Raw genomic sequence first — 19,022 nt, 5'->3', positions numbered from 1 at the left:
TTTCATTTTCTCTGCAGCCACACGCTCCTTGTAATCAGGCTTAAGGAAGGCAAGTGCACCAAGTCTTATTGATAACTTTGGAATGGAAAAATCCATAACTAAAATAAATGCTAAATAGTAAACAATATTAGTATATACATATTACATATTTTAAATGTGGTATAAATGATTCTTCATTAGCAGATACCCAAATAAGGAAACTGGACTGAAATTTGAGTAATTCAGGTACAAACCTCATCAGTGACCCTAATTGTGCTTTTCTCTTTCTCTTTCCTCACTTAGTAAGACCACCACTGTGTGGCTTTCAAAGAAAACTGATAAATAAGAACATCTCTAATTCTTTTGGAGAAAGAACCTCAGGAAGAGGACTTTTGAAGAAATTTGCATTGATAAGGCTGGATTTGAGATGTAAGGATCATTTTATTCTGATTTCTCCATTTGGGTGGTAATATTTTATAGTAGTTAAAGGCATTTATATCAGCTATATTTGGATTTAGATCTGCATTCTAACACAGACTTAACCTTTCTCTATCTTGTTTTCCATCGTCAGTGGAGAACAGTAACAGAGCTGCTATAATGATTGCGCTTAGCCCAGTGGCTGGCACACATGTGAGCTATTACAGCCATTATCATCATCTTCATCAACATTATCTTTTCCTCACTTCAGTCCATCCATTCAAGGCTGTGTGAATGCTTTCAAATGAGCAAGTATTCTAAAAGCACTCCTTAGCCCAGGATGTCTCTGTTAATAGGTAGCCCTATCATTCTAGCTTTAGAGGAGGCATAGACCTTCTGCAAGGAGATGGACTCTCACAGTTGTAAATCCTGTGCTTCAAATTAGGTAGAAAAGTGAATAGAAGTTAAGCAAGGATGAAGAGAGATGCTGACAGCATGCCTGGTGAATGAACAGGAGTCATGAGAATTTTACCCTCAGGCTCGCAGACACTATTAATGCTGATTATGATTTTTCCAGTTCAGAAATTAACATGGCAAATAAGCTCTTGAAAGATGGGCCAGAAGTGGGCGTTGGGCCTATACTTGATTCTTTCGTGAGCATCAATTTCCTCACTTACAAAATTAGTCATTAATTTAGGGATTATTTGGTGTCAGATATAATAAAGGTATTTCATAGTAAGCAAATCACAAGACCTCTCGTGGTCCTAATAACATTATCTACCTTGGGGTTCTAGGTTCTTGCCCTTCCTTTGTCTCTCAATGTGGATTAGTTATAAGTAATGGCATCAATAAATGTCATGCCAAAGCGTCGAGAATTATTCAGTTTCCATCAAGAGAATCACCTGCTATTCCATGAAGTACAATGGTATTGCTGGGATCATGCTTATAGAAATTATCTGAGAGTGTGCCATTATTTAAAGTATCTTTAAGTTAAAAAGCAAACAATCTAATGTAAGAATGTGTAATATAAATGCTGAGCATCTTATCAGGGTCTTCTTTCAGTAAAATGTAAAAGGTTTTAATCAAGGCACTGATTTACTGTTGGTTTGCAAGGAGGGTGATCCTAGCCCTTAATATTTCTGTTCTACAAGTGATTTTCAACCACTGACCAATTTGTTTTCCCTTTCTGGGAAGTTACATCTTTCAGGACCATTTCCCAATCCATTGGAAGTGACCCCTTTTCCAAGATCTAATGAATTTTCAGGAGTGCTCCCCAAACATGTTTTTTTTAAGTTTAAACCAATGCAACTATACACCTCCAACATAATTATTCTCCAGATAAAATTAATTTCATTTAATCTGCATTTACTTTGTGCCTACTTGCCTGTCTTTATTTCCCAGAAACAGCACAGCCATGTTTGTGAGTTAAAAATATCACAGATGTTATCATGTCCTCAGAAGGATGGTGATTGGAAGTCTGAGAGGCAAAGCCTCCTTCCTGAACTGGGCACAGATCTTCCTAGCTGCTCACACATGGCCATTAACAGACACAGAGCCACACACTTCTATTATTTTGCAGGAGTCAATTCTATCCAATGCAGAGAATTCAGTCTTTTTCCTTTCTCTCTTTCTTATCCTCTTGCATGTATATAAATTGTCCCTTACTTCCTCCAATATTATGTGCTGAATACATCAGGCTGTGTGGCTTTTATGTGTTTCTACTATAATTATGCAGCTTTAACCTTTACGCATGAGCTAGTTGCTGTGAGGGTGGCAGGATGAACAGTTTCAGAGCACTGCTGTTGCAGAACAAGGGCGTGGGAGATGAAACAGCACGAGCACCTCAAAACTTCGTGCTGTCTTGTGCTTTCTGTTGTGGTTACCCTAGAGCAGAGCCTCAAAATGGATTACCAGCATGCTGGTTTATTCACTGTTGCCTTTCCTCCCTCCCTTAGACAAGTCACAGATTCTAAGTCTCATCTAAGAAGGCTCGTAGCGTGAAAGGGTCCCCTTTTGTCAGGCTCATTTGTTTATCCAAAGCTTACATTCATCTTTCTGATCCACAGGCACTTTTCTCCTATTCAAATTAAGTGAAATGAAGACGCTACTTCCCAGTGTTAATATTTTCTCTCTAAATTGAGGTCCAAAATGCTTTTGGGTCACAGTCTCCGATAGAATACCTGGAATCTCTATGAAACATAAATTAGTCTACTTTTAACAGTGTTAATAACTAAAGTTACCAAGCTCTTTATCATTCTAAGATTTTACTGTGTGTGTCTGGGAGACTTGTTACCGTGCGTAGGCAGTGGGCAGGCTGAGGTTGGAAGGACACTAGTTACTAAGGAACTAATTCACCATGTTCCTTTGTATGTCTTTTCCATTCAGTGTCACTCAGATTCTGAACTCTGGCTTCTGAGAGACGGCTGAAAGCTTGTTCTGAAATACAATGCGTGGATTCCTTTCTTCACACAACCATGCTATTCTAAGCACTTATGCGGAGTCTACAGACCTGACAATATGCAAGAGGTCTGAAATGAATTTAGGGAATCAAGATGCCTCTGTAATTTCAGAACTGTTGTTGAAGGTCCTGATGTTCCACAGGAGGTAGCAGGGAAGGTCGCAAGATTGGGAAGGGATTTAGCGCGGAGGCTGTGGATGATAAAGGAGCAGCATGTGAATAAGAAAAAACCAAACCACAAATCAGGTTACTGAAACTGTCCTATAACAAAATATGCTTTATCAGAGGTAGTAGTGAGTTGATTGACTGACACTGGATCCTATAATTATTCACAAATTTCAAACAATAATCACTAATGATTAGTAATGGCTATAACGTGGGCCGAAGCTCATCTTTGCTTTCACAAACAAAACTCATATATTACTTCTCTCTGAGCAGGAAAATAGGAACACCATTTATTCCTCATCATAAACAATAAATTAGGGGTCTGTCTTTCACCTTGTTATTTGCTGGCTAAAATCCAAGATAATTTGGGCTTGCTGATTTCAGTATAAATTTCATAAGGAGGGGTAATATTTAATCATGCTAAAACTGAAGGATCTGCTGTGCATTTTGACCAGATAAGGGAATATGAAATAATGTTGCTCTTTAAAAGTGGATGCTAAATAATGAGTTTGCATGGAAGGATAGAAGATGTAACCCACGTTTGATTTCCATTTGCGTTTTAATTACCGTTTTAGTTGCTTTATAATGCTGGTTCTCTCTGGTTGGACGGAAGTTAGTCATTTCTGGTTAATCTTTAGGAAGCCCAGTCTCCTGGGTGGCAACCCGAGTGTGTGTTTTAGTGGGCGTATCTCTACACAACGAAAGCCCCCTCGAAGAGCTCCTGGAGTCTCAGGGTTAAGAGGAGTGCTAGTTTTATATGCAGTCCCACAGAGCAGTCTCATGTTTTTGCAATCAGAACTAGGGCTCTGCAGTACACTTAATCAATTCTTTCAGCACCATCGCCATTGTTTAAGGAACAAAAGCGAGCAAGTTTGTGGTAAATGCCTCCAGAGGCATGGGTAGGACGAGAAAAATAAGCTGTCCTCAGTCTGGAGTTGGCAGACTTTGGGGAAGAGAGGCACAGCTGTTTTTTGTCAGACAAGGAATTTGAATTTTAAAACATCTTTCAGATCTAGAAAAGCAACTGCTACCGTAATCAATAAATACCGATGGGATTTCCACTGATGAAATTAGGAATTCTGAATCCATGGTATAACTTTAATGCAGTCTAGGGATCTGTTGTTAACGCCGTACTATGAAGAAATAATGATGTATAAGACAACATTTATTGATGAACTGAGGGGGAAAGAAAGGAGAAAAAGATACCCAAGAGACATGATTTAAAGTCCTAGTGCCGTGTCTTTGATAAACTGCCTGTTAGTTACCTGTAAAATAAGAAGGTTGCAGGAGACAAGTTCTCAGGTCTCTTTAAGCTCTGATATTCTCTGAATCACCGAGTGCGGATCGGTTTTTCCGGAATTACAAGGACCGCCGAGAGCCCAGGGACATGTCCATGGCACCAGGAACCTGCCCACGGCTCAGGAGGGGAGAAACAGGACCAGGTGGCAAACTACTCGCGCCATTTGCCAAGGACCCATCACTGCTCCTAAATGCCATGAGCCTCTGCCCACGTTCATTACAAGCCCACCCCTTGCTGTTTCTGCTCACAGCCTGACGGCAGTTTCCCCATTTTTCCCATTTTAGGGTTTTGTGAAAGAGAATTTGTTTTGTTTCATAAAAGTGCTTACTTGGCAAGCAAGCGCCCCCTCCTCTCCCCTCTCCCAAGCACCATAATAATCAGCACCACCAAAAAGGCTAATTTTGCCAGGCTTGGATTCCATCAGCCAGCGCCTTCCAAAGATTGCCATGTTATTGCAAAATTAGACTTTTTATTACTGGAATAAATACTGTGCGGTCTTTGTAGCCAGCGTGTAATGGATTCCTTTGCTAATTCCACTGAAAAACAAGGATTCCTTGTGAAAATAAAAGGCAGACAAGGTAGAGTAAACCAGCAATTACATATAATGTTCTGCTGTTAGGCTGCCAAAGCCGCTCATAAACCCGGCAGGGAAAGACTGGGGTGTTTTTCAGGGCTTTTACCCCAGTTGCCTTGCTGAACGCTTCCTTTTGGTGTGCTGTTTACACGGAGGAGAATAGCTTCTGCAGCTGTGTCTCTCTGCGGCCTCGTAGGAAGGCTTTATTACCTTCTTTCCCTTGTTCCCCTCCCTGGGAGAATTCAGTCCCCATCCTAAATATGCTCCTTATGTGCCTATGAGCAAAATCTCCATGAAAGCCAAAAATATGAAAAAAAAAAACAGAAACAAAAACACTGCAGCAGAGAAGGGTAAGAAATTGTACTGGTTGTATTGCTTACTGATTGTATTGGTTCAGAGCATGGTTTTGAGGGTTAGAAAGACATGAATCCAAGTGTCCTGTTTGCCACAGAAAAGCTGGGTGACCTTGGGACAAGTCATGTAAGCTTTCTCAACCTTAGTTTCCCCCTTTAGGTTGGACACAGTGCAGTGATAATTAGACTTCAGGGTACATGAGAATTGCCCGGACAGCTTAGGCTGGCATTGCTGGGTTTCTGATGCAGAAATACAAATACTAGGGCGGGACCAAAAATTTGCATTTCTGGTATCTGCCCCACCCCACCCCCGATATTGACTGTTCTGGGCTGCGGATCACACTGACCAGCAGCACAGTGATACTGTGATGATTAATAAGGCAATGTATTAAAAATGTTTATTTCACACAGTGCTGCCAGTACAGTCATCAATCAATCAATACACTACATGTCCATGTAACACATGTCATCTGTTTCCTTGTTTTCACTGAGAAGCTTTGTGGTTATTCTCTTGCTACCTCCCAAACTCTTGATTTATTTCAACCTCTCTTCCTGAAACTCTTTGTAGACCCTGTTGTTTATTTTTGTTTTGAGAATCATTCATCTGAATAGTCCCTTCCCCTTACCTTCCCCCATTTAAAAATTATTTTATACATATTAAAATTTATTTGAATGGGACTCAAACTTCACTTCCTAGCTATTTCTCATTCCAGACATCTTCATCTGCCTATTCCTACTCTATCTCCTGCAAAGCCATGTTTCACAGTTGGTTGGATGGTTGGTGTGGCGGTGGGGAGTGATACTAACCCCCACACAGCATTAACTGTTTCATCCATGGACTTCATGGTCCTCAAATATAAATTAAGTTTCTTGATTTGTCTTGTATAACCTGCCCCAGGTGAGTGTCCCACCAAGATCCCCCTCACCTGTGGGTGATGAGGTCTGAGGCTTCTCAAAAGCAACTTGTCTCAAATCACACAGCTAGGAAATAGCACAAGTGGGAATAAGGCACAAGATTCAGGACTGGTACTCTTTGTACTGATTCATGTCCTACGCCTCCTCCATGTATGCACAAAATACCTGCTTCAGAAGGAAAGCAATTTCATAATGTGACAAATCCCAGTGTCCGTCAATGACAGTGAGCATCAGTTTCAGGAGGGTACCAGGTCAAGGGTTAGGAAATAAAATCCTTGTTCAAGGTCTACAACTTGTAAACAGAGGATAGATATATGTACAAAAATCTTGTGTGGGCACAGTAGGCAATGTATCACAAGATGTATCACAATGTGAGACAAGATGGCTTTGTCTTACAACATGGCACCTACCTTTGAAGTAGCAATACAGCCCTAGTCTGGTTTCTAGGTATATGTCTCTGTGCTTTAATGGCCCTGTGTTAAATTGGGATGATAGCTGGGACTCCAGCAACGCCTACACTGCCCACACTCTGATCTCCTTGTGGAACTGGGGCAGAGTGTTGACAGTTTTGTGTTCAGTACCATAAAGCCAACACTGGAAACGAGAAAGAGTTAAGAAAAGTATCCATGTCAGAATTGTTCTTTGAACCATATGAGATGATGTATATATGCAGATATCATCCTGTGTAAATATGAGAAAGCATTATTATGTGGATTATATTAGTAGTGGTTCATTTTTCTGTCTTAATCAGCATCTTCACCTTCCTGTTTTGCAATGCACATTTCCCAAGAGCATTAGCATTTACCCTTGCAGCCTGAGTGCACTGAGTGCATTTGGTGGGGGAAACAGCCTGACAGTGAAGGAAATGAGAAAAGGAGGAAGATTGGGTTGCCAGAGTTTCCAGTCGAATCCTTCCCCTCCTCCATGGTTTTGTGAAGGGATAGTCTGGGGAGGTTCCCAGGGTGAGAGAAGGGGCAGTCTTGGCAATGTATTTGTTTAGACTCTTTTTGGCTACCAGGACAAATTAATGTATCAAAAAAAAAATTGTGCTGGGAATATATGAGAAGGATCTGGGGAATAGTTTCCAGGGGAAAAGCAGTAAATATTAAGTCCTGAGGAATCAAATCAACAAACAGAAAGTTGGAAAGAGTCAGAGCTACTATTCTACATTTTTAGAGACACATGGCCTCTCGTCTCTGAATCCTCCCCGTGTGATAGATTCAGGTTTTCTCTCTAGAGAAGCTTTCTCTGCTGAGTGTGGATATGCCAAATGTGGCCCTTCTCGTTTTGATTTCATAACACTTCCTAATTTTAGAACCTGCCAAAAGTGACTAGTACCTGTGAACCCTGCTTCAAAATTCCCAAAATAAATTGCACTGGCCCACTTCAGATCAGTGTGTGACATGCAAACAGGGCAAAAATGCTCCCTTATTTGGAAAGGAACTTTTCCGAATTTGGGGGGTATAAACCAGACTGAAATCCCAAAAGATATGTTCCACATTTTGTGAATAATGTCGTCATTGAAAACATACACAGACTGACTCTGGTGCATATAGTGTCTGTGGGAGTGGACAGCGAAGAGATTTAAGAGACTTCCTAGGCAAAACACTAAAGAAGATTTATAGGGTGAGCCTGTGCCTGTCAGGCAGACATGCTCCCAGAGACACACACTTTACCCATCTACAGAAAAACACCTTTATTTATAGGGAACTTTCTTTCTCATTTCCTTCTGCTCCCTGTAACACACCACTGAGAAAGAGGGAAGGAAGAATTTGGGAGCAACATACTTGAAGCTCCATCTAGAAAAGGATACTTGTTTCCATTGAACACTACTGATGCTTCTCTGCCTCTGTTTAATCATAAGTAAAATGAGGGTGGTTATGTCTGTCTTGTGAAGCTTTTGGAGCAGACTGAGTGTTATATTACCGATAAATATTTGAGACAGTGCTTGCCATGTGGTAAAGAATCCACATATATTTTAGTTATTTGCTGTTACTGCTGTTACTGCTGTTATTATTATTGTACAAGTATATATAAGCATAATCATATAGCATACAGTTTTAGGAGAGGAAATAAAACACAGTAGCTCAGAAAGGACTTTGGAGATGAGGCAGGGCTTGTGATTCATACACATTTTTTTGCCAGACAGGGCGCATGAGCGTGGGGCAATCCGTCTGCTGGGGGGAAAGCAGGGGCCAAAGCACAGAGGTATAAAGCATTTGCTTTCTTACGTCCTTGTATTATTGTGCATAAAAGCTTGGCTGAAACAGAAGATATACTTAGTATATGCAAGCAGAGTCAAACTTTCAATCTCTGTCAAACTAGTTTTTAAAAATATATATGAATTGGTAGTTTACAAGAGATTATGCATTCAAGAAAATGCCTTTGTGCAAATAGAAAAAAAAAGGACACAAAGGTAAAGAGAACAACATAGGAGTAGTACCTGTTTACTTACCCTTCCCTAGAGAATTCCAAAGCCTTCCAACTTTCCACAATAATTGCTATGCACTCCAAGGGGTGGCCTTTTCAAGTCTGAATCAAACCTCAGACTTTCTAGAGTAACTATATAAGGATACTGCCACTAAATCATGTTCCTTGGTTGAAATCTATCACTATGGTGTTAACAATTAACATGGCTGTCAAGGAGGTTTTGGTGAATTTCTATCCGCCCCACCATGTGGTTTGCCGGAGAAAATACATGTACATATCTCCAAGATCTATAGATATATGAATATAGTGGATGAAGATTACACCATGGCCCTTTGAACATGTGTGATGAGTTCTGAACAAGATCAGTGACAGTTGGAGGGGAAAAATCCTCTCAAGGCATATGGATATATGATGATGATCAGCATTCCCATCACTGTTATCATCACCTTCTATTCAGCGTTTATAGATGCCAGGATCTGTGCTGGGCGCTTTACATGCATTGTCTCTAAGCTGCTCAAGACAAAATCAAGTATCTATTATTATTATTACCTCCATTTTATAGATGAGAAAACAGATGCACAGAAATATTAATGACATGTCAAATGTTACACATTTATTTTATTAATGGTGGAGTTATGATTCACTTTCTGGCAGTCCAATTCCAGAATCTCAATACTATTTACACATTCAACTTCCCATGTTGGATATTTAGAACGACCTGTTAGTGAAGAGGTGGATCTCTCACCGTTGCACCATTGTTTGCCAGTGTCTTTCTCTGAAGATGTGGGTTCTAGTTTGTCATTTCTTAGATTAAAACTGAACCTGTAACAATAGCTTCAAAAATCATCACATGCTTAGTGATAAACCTATCAAAAGATGTGCAAGACCTCTGCACTGAAAGCTACAAATATTATGGTAAGAAATTAGATAAGACCTAAATAAATACAGGGATATATCATATTATAGGTTGAAACCTATAAAAATGTCAATTCTGACTAGCCTGATCTACAGACTTAAAAGAATTCTAATAGAATATACCAATTTTTTGTTATATATCACCAAACTGATTCTAATATTTATATAGAAACACAAGACACAAGAATAACCAAGGTAATTATGAAGAAGAAGAATAAAGGTGGAGTATCATACCAGTAAATATCAATGCTTACTGCAAAGTCATAGTAATTAAAGCAGTAGATTAAAGAAATAAACCAATGTAACAGAATGGAGAGTCCTCACACAGACTACATAGTTTATGACAAAGTGATACTGCTCTGTTGTGGGGAAAATGGTAGTCTTGTCAATAAACAGTGTTGAATTAGTTAGATATCTATATAGGGTAAAAAATGAATCTTGACTTCCTACCTCCCATGCCTTATAAAAATCAATTTGAGATTGATTGTAGGTCTAAATATAAAAGATAAAACAATAAAGAGTTTAATAAAAACAGTATTTTCATGGCATGTGGGGATAAGCAGAGATTTCATAAACAAGATACAAAATGTGCTAACCATGAGGTAATAAAATGGACAGTTGCATTAGTTTAAGAATGTTGATATTCAACATAGACCATGGCAAGTCATAGACTGGGACTGATACAGCAAAAGATTTACCAGAAATATAAAAAGAACTGTACAACTCAGTAAGATGGTTGGGGGTGGGGGTTGGGTGGAGAGATCAATAAAAAATGGGCAAACAACACAGACAATTCACAAAAAAGGATATTCACTTGACCAAATGCATTGACCAGTTTCTCACTCTCACGAATCCCCAGGGAACTGTGTGCTGGAAAGAACCACCCAACACTACACTACACTACAACCTCAGGCCTGCCAGAATGAGTAAAATGTAACAGGCAATACCAGGGATCAGTGGAGACATGAAGCAAAAGAGAGGATACACTACATGATTCCCTTTATATAAAAGTTTAGAATTAGACAAACATAATTCACGGTGCAGGATTCTCATTGTCCAAGGGAAGCAGTCACAAAGAGCTGGAAGGTGAAATGAGGGGGGTACTTCTGGAGTGCTGGCAATTTTTGTGTCTTGATCTGTGTGTGCTGGAGAATAGGTTGCATATAGAATGGTCTCAGATTTACAGACTGAGCTACACATGCTCAAGAAAAAGATGGAAAATAAAGATGAAGTGCCAAGATACCTTAAACTCTTTAATGTCCAAGAAAAACAAGAGAATAATTCAAGAGTCCTTGAAGTTGTGCCTGCAGGAGAACTTCCACACCCATGACTTCTGTGTTCCTAGAAGCAAGAGCTAAGGCTGAAGCATATTTCTGAATCTTCCACCCATAATTAAATATTAAATTCCTTTAAAGTGATTATTCCTGGCAAGGCATTGTGGAATAAGCAGACACAACTGATGGGCTAGAATTATCCTCTAAGCTCAAGAGAGTCACAAGATAATCTTACTACTTTTGAAAGACCAAGAAACACTTGCCTTGTAAAGCTGAACTTCAGGTTTTGAACTTAAGTTAAAACATACATACACACACACACACACACACACACACACACACACACACACACACACACACACACAGAAATTAGCCTCATTTAGACTTTCAAGGGAAGTTCATATGCTCCTGCCAGCATTCTCCTCCCACCCCCCATTGCACACACACCTTGAATTTTACATAGAGATCCATCTTAGTGTATTTAGTCTGCCTTGTCCTTCGTCTGTAGGACTCCTATGTCACTGAACAGACCATGGTTGTCAGAACCAATGACCAAGCACAGGAAAAAGGTCTGGTACACATAACCTTGTCTCTGACACTCATGATACTGTCCAGGCATGTTAGCAGCTCCCACTAAGGCTGCAATGGTACCAACTTGCATTGACATGCCACTTGAAGACCTCACTGTAGCTGACTATCCTTTCTGCTCCTTTGCTTAATGTTGGAGAACAGCCCCAGTCCTTGATTAAACCAGGCAATGGTTCTCTGTGCTGTGGTGGAGACTGGAAGCAAACTAATGCCATTTTTATTTTGTTGAACTGTTAAAATGGAGGAAGACATTGATAGTTACTATGTCAGGGAGCCTCAGCTATAGGTTACAGGATCAACATAAGCTCCAAATCTTGTTATTTCCTTATACTGTGTACATACCAAAACTCTGGTGGGGAGAAATGATGATGATGTGGTACTAATACAGATGAAGGCAGATTGGGGGAAGCTCTTACCTTACACAAGATAGCAGATATGTATCCTTCACTGCATGCAGGAGTGTATTGTATTTCTGCTTCAAAGTACTCCTTCTATAAAATTTAAATGATCTCTTCTTGTTTAATGACCAGAAAATGAACCATGCCACACCACCACTGAGAGTTACATCACACTGTAGAGGGGATGCACAAAACTGGATTCCTGGGATGACCAGAACCCTTAAGATGGGAAAAGAAGTGAAGAGAACTTATACTTTTAAGCTGAAAAACCTCAAACACTGTTATCCCAGGACAACTGATTCCAGGGCTTTCTCCTTTAAAAGAAAGAAGTGACAGAAGGAGTAAAGATATTTTGAAAAATCAAGACAGAATAATAAAGTATCATCTTAGACATACATAAATGTTATTTCTCTAACATTCCACTGAATCATTTTAGTCTGTAGAATTTCTCAGAAAATCATCTCTCAAACTTTTACATACAAACATTTATATATATGTATGTATGTACACCGTATACATACATATATAAATACATATATTTATACATACATACATATATGTTCATATGTATGTATGAACCTTATACATAAGATAAAAATGTAATATTTAACTAATGTCCATAAAGAAACTGATGTTGAACCAAGCTAAGAGATTCTACAAATGGGGCCTGGATTATCAATGCATGGAAATATCTGTAGAGGGAAGCAGGACCGAATGAATCAAGAAACAGTTGTATTTAGCCAAGTAGGTAGCTAACTAGCTTAACAATTAATAACAACAATGACAACAACAAAAATCATCGAAAGTAAGAGTAGAGCTGGTTGAGGAATATATATAGATCGAACAGTATCCTTACGGAGGAGTTTGAGTCTAGGCCTATGTGTGACCTTTCAGATCTGATCATAGGCAATTATAAGGAATTGCCAGGCAAGACTAAAGGGAGAAGTTACCCTCCTGTCACCAGCTTTGGTGTCCATCAAGTGCATGGAAGTTTTCTGGAGGGAGGGCATTCAAGGTCTCAGCCCTTCCTGCAGAGTCCTCCTTACAGGTGATGCAGCTGAGGGACTTTGCAGTCACCTCCACCAAGATTACCTTCTTGGGAGCCTTGGCTGAGGCATTGTTCTCTACTCTGACTCAGTACCTTTCCATTTCTAGCCCTTCTCTATCTCCCTTCCCTCTGCCTGTGTGTCCATAAGAAGACAGGATCCTTTTGTATGGGGCTTCTCCATGGTGAGAAGAATCCCCCGGTCTGGTCTCCATCTACCTGGCCCTTTACTGTTCTGTGGGGATAGATGAACATAGGGGAGCCAGTGCTTTTTTTGCCTCTGGCTTGCCCTGTCACAACAAGTGAATAAAGCTTTGCCTGCTACATTCAGTTTAGTCCCTTGTCTTAACTGACCCCCTTGACAACATGATTGCTTAACAAAATTAAAAAGCCTGCAAGTGACTCCTGCTTTCAGCTCAGGCAGAATAGATTTTATCATATACAGAACAACTATAAATGTTGAAAGGAAGAGAAAAATAGCTATTAGCTGGCATTAGCCAGCAAATGCGAAGATTAGGATTTGAAGGGTCATGACCCCAAGAGATTGGCAGCACAATGAGGTAAGCCAGACAGTCTCCATCACTTTGTTCATTAAGACGTTTGCCATGCTTAGGCTTTGCTGGGCTGAGAGAATATTCAATACTGGGGGAATTGAGCTTTCAGAACTATCACAGAGTGGGGATATAAAAATTAGAAATTGGTGTTATTAAAACCAAAATTTTGGAGAAAAGAAAACCTAGAGAAGGAAGCCTGATACTTAGCACCAATTTTATCCTTGGGGTATTTTATGATTTCTAAACTTTATGAGGCAAGAAGTCTAGAAAACTTCAGAAAATAAAGTTAAGCTGCACTTTCCATAGTCCCATAGTGCTAACAGGACAAAAATTGGCACAAAGAGCAATAAGGAGTTTGCACTCCTAGTAAAACCCAGGTGTTCAGTTGAAAACATGAAAAGGGCACCCCAAACAATTATAGCATTCGTTATGGAACAGCCATCACCAAGACTGAGACCCAAGCTTGAGCCATTTCAAAATTTAACTGGATGAAGGAAATCTTCTTTTACACTGTCTGCCAGCAGAACACAAAATCTTATTTGAGTGAAGATAGCACTCCAGAGAGTCTGAAAATTCTTGTCCATATGGATAGAATACAATTTAAAACAAGAATATCAAATGGCAAAGCCACCCTGGAGAGCAATTCAAGATGGCAGCATGAGAGCTGATACAGAGAACTCCTACAAAAAGCACATATATTACAAAAATATAGTTAATACAACTGATCCTAAAAGAGCAACTGGAAAGAAGGCTGAAACAGACTGCATACACCTGGAGAACAGAGCAGACCTCACAATACAGGGTGACATACCAAAGCCTTGATCTGTCATTACTCAAACCCTTCCCCAACTCCAGCTCACCAGTGTGAGGAAGATAAATGGAGCAGGGAGGGGGTGGAAGCCTAGAACTGCTGAACACCCAGCCCTGGAGATCCGCTATGGGAGCACAAAGCTACATTGCATGGTTCTCTGCAGATCAGTGGGGTTGGAAGCTAAGACAGGTGGAATACTTGGAGAGAATGAGATTCCAGCCATTTGTGGAGGACAGGCGTCCACATCTAGTTGCTCTGGGACAAAGGAAAGGTGGATGGTCTGAGAGCTTTCCTAGCAGAGAAAGGGCTGCTGAAGGGGTGGGGTTTGCATGAAACTTTCTGTGCCGGAGAAGGGATAGGTTGACAAGGTTGTCTGGATGTACTCTGCCCAACAGGTTGGTAACTTTCAGAAGCTTCAGGCACTCTAACCCCTTGGCTAGTTACTCAGCTCACCCCACTGTGATACACAGCCTGCTGCATCTTCTTCCTGGTCTAACGGCACCAGCTTGCAAACCAGCAGTCTCTTCCCTGGCATCAGGCCAGCCAGAGGGAGGCCCTGCCTATGGCAGCTACAGACACAAAGCACAGAGGCTTATACCTGTGTGCTGGCCTACTGGTTATGAGAGTGGAGACAGGCACTGCAACCGGGAAGCAGGAAACAGCTCTTTCCTTCTCCCAGATACCAGCACCACTCCCCTGTGACACACGACATCAGAGACTAGAGCTCTGGGCACTAGAGGGCCCCACATACAAATATGAAATGGCAAAGGAACCTGGTTCAAACAGAAATCCCAAAACACCAAAACAAGGGCCAAATGAAACTGAATTCACCAATCTTCGTGAAAGAGATTTCAAAATCAAAATCATAAACATACTCATGGAGGTACAGAAAAATATTCAAGAACTCAGGGATGAATTTAGCAGGGAGATTCAATCATTAAGAAATTCCAGATCTGAAATGAAACATACAATGGAGGAATTTAAAAGCAGAGTAGATGTAGTAGAAGAGAAGGTAAATGGAATAGAAATTACAGAAGAGAAACACAAAGAAGCTGAGGCACAGAGAGAAAAAAGGACCTATAAGAATGGAAGAATATTGAGAGAACTGTGTAACCATCCAAAACGGAACAATTTTCGCATTATAGGGATACCAGAAGAAAAGAGAAAGGGGATAGAAAGTATATTTGAGGAGGTAATTGCCAAGAACTTCCCCAATCTGGGGAAGGATATAGTCACTCAGGCCATGGAGGTACACAGATCTCCCAGGACAAGAGACCCAAGGAAGACAACACCAAGCCATATAATAATTAAAATGGCAAAAATCAAGGATAAGGACAGACTTTTAAAAGCAGCTAGACAGAGAAAAAAGATCACATACAAAGAAAAACCCATCAGGCTATCATCAGACTTCTCAACAGAAACCTTACAGGCAAGATGGGAGTGGCATGATATATTTAATGCAATGAAGCAGAAGGGCCTCAAACCAAGAATATTCTACCTGGCAAGGTTATCATTTAAATTTGAAAGAGGAATTAAACAATTTTCAGGTAAGCAAAAGCAGAGAGAATTTACCTCCCCCAAATGACCTCTACAGAGCATTCTGGAGGGACTGTTATAGATGGAAATATTCCTAATGCTAAATAGCTTTCAACAGGGGAAATAAAGCCACAGTAAATTAAAACAATTAATTACTAAGCAGATGCAAAATCAAATCAACTACCCCAAAGTCAGTCAAGGAATAGACAAAGAGTACAGAACAGAATATGATACCAAATATATAAAGAATGGAGGAGGAAGAAAAAGGAGGGGTAAAAAAAAAAGGAACCTTTAGGTTGTGTTTGTAATAACATACTGAGTTAAATTAGCTGTTAGATAGTAAGGGATTTACCTTTGAACCTTTGGTAACAAAGAATCTAAAGCCTTCAATGGTAATAAGTACATAGCTATTGATAATCACTCTAAATGTAAATGGCTGAATGCACCAATCAAAATACATAGAGTCACTGAATGGATAAAAAGACAAGATGAATCTATATGTTGCCTACAAGAGACTCACTTCCAACCCAAAGACACACACAGACTGAAAGTAAAGGAATGGAAAAAGGTATCTCACACAACTAACAGGAAGAAAAAAGCAGGAGTTGCAGTACTTGTATCAGAAAAAATAGACTTCAAAACACAGAAAGTAGCGAGACAAAGAAGGACATCACATAACGATAAAGGAGTCAGTCCAACAAGAGGATGTAACTATTATAAATATCTATGCACCTAACACAGGATCACCTACATATGTGAAACAAATACTAACAGAATTAAAGGGGGGAAATAGAATGTAGTGCATTCATTCTAGGAGCCTTCAACACATCACTCACTCCAACAGACAGATCAACCAGACAGAAAATAAGTAAGGAGACAGAGGCACTGAATAATGTATTAGAACACATGGACCTAATGGACATCTACAGAACACTTCATCCAAAAACAACAGGATACACATCCTTCTCAAGTGCACATGAAACATTTTCAAGAATAGATCATATGTTAGGCCACAAAAAGAGCCTCAGTAAATTCAAAATGACTGAAATTGTACCCACCAGTTTCTCAGGTTACAAAAGTATGAAACTAGAAATAAATTACACAGAGAAAATGAAAAGCCCATAAACACATGGAGGCTTAGTAACATACTCTTAAATAATCAATGGATCAATGACAAAATATTAACAGAGATCAAGCAATATATGAAGACAAATGACAACAATACTTCAACACCACAATATCTGTGGGACACAGTGAAGGTCATGCTAAAAGGGAAGTATATTTCAATATAGGCATACCTCAGGAAAGAGGAACAATCCATATAAACAGTCTAAACTTACAATTAATGAAACTAGAAAAAGAACAAATGATGTACAAAGTCAGTAGAAAGAGGGACATAATAAAGATTAGAGCAGAAATAAATAAAATTGAGAAGAATAAAACAATAGAAAGAATCAATGAAAGCAGGAGCTGGTTCTTCGAGAAAATAAACAAAATGGATAAACCACTAGCCAGAGTCATCAAGAAAAAAAGAGAGTCTACACACATAAACAGAATCAGAAATGAGAATGGAAAAATCACTATGGACACCACAGAAATACAAATAATTATGAGAGAATACTATGAGGAATGATATGCTAACAAACTAGATAACCTAGAAGAAATTCTAGAAAAATAAAATCTTCTAAACCTGATCCATGAAGAAACAGAAAATCTGAATAGACCAATTACCATCTAGGAAGTTGAGCTGGTAATCAAAAATCTACCTAAGAACAAAACTCCTGGACCAGATGGTTTCACTGCTGAATTTTATCAAACATTTAGTGAAGACCTAATACCTATCCTCCTTAAAGTTTTCTAAAAATTAGAAGAGGATGGAATATGCCAAACTCATTCTACGAGGTCAGCATCACTTTAATACCAAAACCAGGCAAAGACCCCACCAAAAAAGAAAATTACAGACCAATATCCCTGATGAACATAAATGAAAAAATACTCAACAAAATATTAGCAAACTGAATTCAAAAATATATCAAAAGATCATCCATCATGATCAAGTAGGATTTATTCCATGGATGCAAGGATGGTACAACATTTGAAAATCCATCAACATCATCCACCACATCAACGAAAAGAAGGACAAAAACCACGTGATCATCTCCACAGATGCTGAAAAAGGATTTGACAAAATTCAACCATCCATTCATGATAAAAAACTCTCAACAAAATGGGTATAGAGGGCAAGTACCTCAACATAATAAAGACCATATATGACAAACCCACAGCCAACATTATACTTAACAGCGAGAAGCTGAAAGTTTTTCCTTTAAGATTGGGAACAAGACAAGGATGCCCACTCTCCCCACTTCTATTCAACATAGTTCTGGAGGTCCTAGCCATGGCAATCAGACAACACAAAGAAATAAAATGCATCTAGATTGGCAAGGAAGAAGTTAAACTGTCCCTGTTTGCAAATGACATGATATTGTACAAAAAACCCTAAAGAATCCACTTCAAAACTACTACATCTAATATCTGAATTCAGCAAAGTTGCAGGATACAAAATTAATATGCAGAAATCTGTGGCATTCCTATATACTAATGATGAAGTAGCAGAAAGAGAAATCAGGAAAACAATTCCATTCACAACTCCATCCAAAAGAATAAAATATCTAGGAATAAACCAAACCAAGGAAGTGAAGGACCTATATTCTGAAAACTACAAGACACTTATGAGAGAAATTAAACAAGATACCAATAAATGGAAACACATCCCATGCTCATGGATAGGAAGAATCAATATTGTCAAGATGGTCATCCTCCTTAAAGCAGGTACAAGGAAACAAAATGACGTGCTGGAGATGTCTATATCCCTCACGTATTTGGTGATTATATAGGTGCTTTTACGTATGTATGTGTATGTCTATTGTATTTATTTGTTTATCTATCTGTCAATCACCAAGCTCTACTCTCAGGATCTGTGAATTTTATGATACCCTCCTGCACTGCTGGTAGGAATGTAAACTAGTTTAACCATTGTGGAAAGCAATATGGAGGTTCCTCAAAATGCTCAAAATAGAAATACCATTTGACCCAGGAATTCCACTCCTAGAAATTTACCCTAAGAATGCAGGAGTCCAGTTTGAAAAATACATATGCACCCCTATGTTTATCCCAGCACTATTTACAATAGCCAAGAAATGGAAGCAACCTAAGTGTCCATCAGTAGATGAATGGATAAAGAAGATGTGGTACATATACACAATGGAATATTATTCAGCCATAAGAAGAAAACAAATCCTACCATTTG

This window comes from Manis javanica, chromosome 7 (assembly GCF_040802235.1).
Source record: "Manis javanica isolate MJ-LG chromosome 7, MJ_LKY, whole genome shotgun sequence".
Taxonomy (NCBI): domain Eukaryota; kingdom Metazoa; phylum Chordata; class Mammalia; order Pholidota; family Manidae; genus Manis; species Manis javanica.
Note: the sequence above shows the minus strand (reverse complement) of the source record.